The sequence below is a fragment of the Cottoperca gobio genome, chromosome 13 (assembly GCF_900634415.1).
Source record: "Cottoperca gobio chromosome 13, fCotGob3.1, whole genome shotgun sequence".
NCBI lineage: Eukaryota > Metazoa > Chordata > Actinopteri > Perciformes > Bovichtidae > Cottoperca > Cottoperca gobio.
Genome location: NC_041367.1, coordinates 13,975,163 through 13,978,167, shown reverse-complemented (window position 1 = coordinate 13,978,167; position 3,005 = coordinate 13,975,163).

Here is a 3,005-nt window from a genome sequence, read left to right as displayed (position 1 = left end):
ACACCGTTTGTTGTTCTTAATATTTCAAAAGCAAATCCTTCATTCGCTATTACAATATTGCATTACTCTAACTTCAAGTCCAACAGGAGCTAAGGGCAGGATGCCCCCTCTGGCATTACTCTCATTTTGAAGTACAATATGGACTTCAAAGAGAATAAGATGGACTTTGAAGGGGAGGTGTTCATTTTCCTCTCCCCCCTTTTCACTTCTATTGACTGTGTGAGAAAGATAAGAACAAAGAAATTTTGCCTGTTGCTCATTTCCTTTGACCTCACTCACAATCCACAGCCTTTCAATCACGTCTTGTCTTTGCTTTTCATCTGAAAGTAAGTCGAGAACCTGAACAACTTCGCTCCCCCAACTTAATCTGAGGTCAGAAATGTTATACTTGTTTTCTTCGTCTCCCAACATCTTTTTAGAACCATGTTGGAATTAAGTGTTTTCACTTCTTCTTGTTTATGTATCTGTTAATCCGTCAATATCAAAACTATAACATGATGTTGCATTTTAACTATACTCTCAAACACGATGTCACTGGATTTTTTTTAAAAATCATTTCACACTGGACGTTTAAAGGACTATGCAGGAATGTGTCTACAACATCCAACTAAAAAAGAGGATACATCAGGAATAAAAGGAGTGAGGTCTTATGAAGAATATTTGATTCAAAGGTTAATATATAGCCATCCCATCAATTTCCAACCTATCTAAGAAACATTTGAAATCATGAAAGCATATGCTATCTTTCAAGTGATTCCATGAATGTTTCATGCCATTCTTCATTACGCCCTCTATCATGAGGTAAGAAGGAGGTCTGCCTAGCAAAAGTCTGTAGACTGTATTATTTCTTTTTCACTTTGAAGTGATCATGTTATATTCGTACTGTGTGAATGAGAGTCAAGATCATTCGCATCAATTTCCATTTAAATCTCATGTGTTATGTAACACATTTTTTGTTGGAAATTTAGCGTCAGTAAAGAATTACCAAAGCTATGCATATGTTTTGGTATTACAGGTGTGAGGGTGACACATAGTAAAGCAATAATTGCAGACGGTGTGAGAGAGACTGGGATAGTCTTTGAAATCAAAATACTGAATGCTTCCAATTCAATTTGGACATATCCAAAACATATGAATATAGTGAGTAGAAGAAGATTGACAACATTAATCTCGGACAGGATGAGAAAGTCTGCATATAACCCCGACAGCCTGACCTTAGATACGTGATAGCGGAGAAGAATCTTACAGCCCATGCCTACAGTAGAGATGGATAAAGAGTAAACCCGAAGCAAACACTCAACCCAATCCTTCTCTGCTATTTCGAGATATAAATCATCTTGGGCGGCGAGACAGGGTTTAATGAGCAGATGTATGACACTATACAAAACAGAGATCATTACATTTAGCTGACTCTTTTGTCCAAAACACAAAAAACAATCATGAGGAATAGAACTATCATGGTCTTGTTAGTGGACAGTGAGAAAGTATTCAATACTGGTAGAAATGAGGGTTAACATTCAAAACTAAGAACCTGTAAGTACCTAATTAAGTGATGTTTGGGACAACTAAACTTCTTTGAAAGTTCTTAATAATACCACAAACATGCCAAGAAGAAAATATTCCATAATTTATAGAGTATCTATTATACTAACCCTAACCTTATACAGACAATTTGGAAAATACGCTTTTTTGCACTCATGCAGAGAGTTGGGTAAGAAGTGTGAAAGCCTGGTTCTGTCCAAAGGTAACAAAATCCACCTACCAGCACGTCTAAAGCTTACTAACTAACGCGTTATCTGGGACTTATAATTGTGTAGAATCAATATCCTTAACTTGCATTTCCACTATGACAGGAGCATGGTCTGAGATCATCATGTTTTTCTGTGTTTTTAAATGTCTCGGACAAAAAGGCTTTTGACTTTCTCTTGTTATACTACCCGGCGATGTCATGAGAATGAGAATGAAAATGATGATGAATACAACGATGATATTCTGTAATCTTTGTACCCATTTCACAGTGCATAATGTCTTTATGCAACGGTTTTGCACATTTTTGACTGAGAAGAAACAGGAATGCAAATGTTGTGTGCTAATTAATTACACTGTGTGATGGCTGGGCCGTCCGTACGTATCCACCTGGCCCATTAACTTTCAATTCAGGGAGTGAAATTTTCCACACCATTTAAACTACTACAATTAAAAACGTCAGAATGTATACTTCTCAATTCATTCTGCTGACAATTCTTAAAATTGATTACCCTCGCTAAGCTATTAAATTGACAACTTTGTTTTCTTTTTTTTAATCAAAATAATTTAATGACCCTGCAATGGTCAATACAGAGCTATTTTCCTTAGCTAGTTGGATGATGCTGTGGGTTGAAATTAGTCCACATCAATTCAATTATTTCCCCTTAATTTCTGTCTGAGCTCAGTCAGTGTTCATATGCATGTCACTTCTGCCGAATTCAATTAATCACAAGTGGAAAAGACAGAACTAACACGATGGGTGCTATCTGTCAGATACTCACGTTTGAGTCATGGTTAAAACACAACAGAACAAAGAGTGACATGAAATATGTCAAATAGAAAAATAGCCCAACTGACGGACCTAAATTTAACCGTTGCATAGTTTTGTGCTGCCCATCACTCATACAGTGTCTCCTGTGTCATGAATGAAAAGGCCAACCTGATTGTAGTCTTCGCTGCATTACATCATAGGATTACATCAGATGTCATATTAAGACCAGAGTGCACTAACAAAATGTCCCTTTTCTTGCAATGTACCACATATTTATATATAGAAATATAACAACTAAAACATTTGACCTTGTTATTGCCTTCTACCTTGAAAAATGCATGTAGGTCATTGCTAGCCCGTTTACATTTGAGATTTCTGTATTGTATGTCACCACATTGTGGTAACAGCTCCATTTAGATTCTTAACAACACTGAGATAGAAACTCACTAGCCTAAGCCACAACCATAACTCAATGTTTGCTCATCCA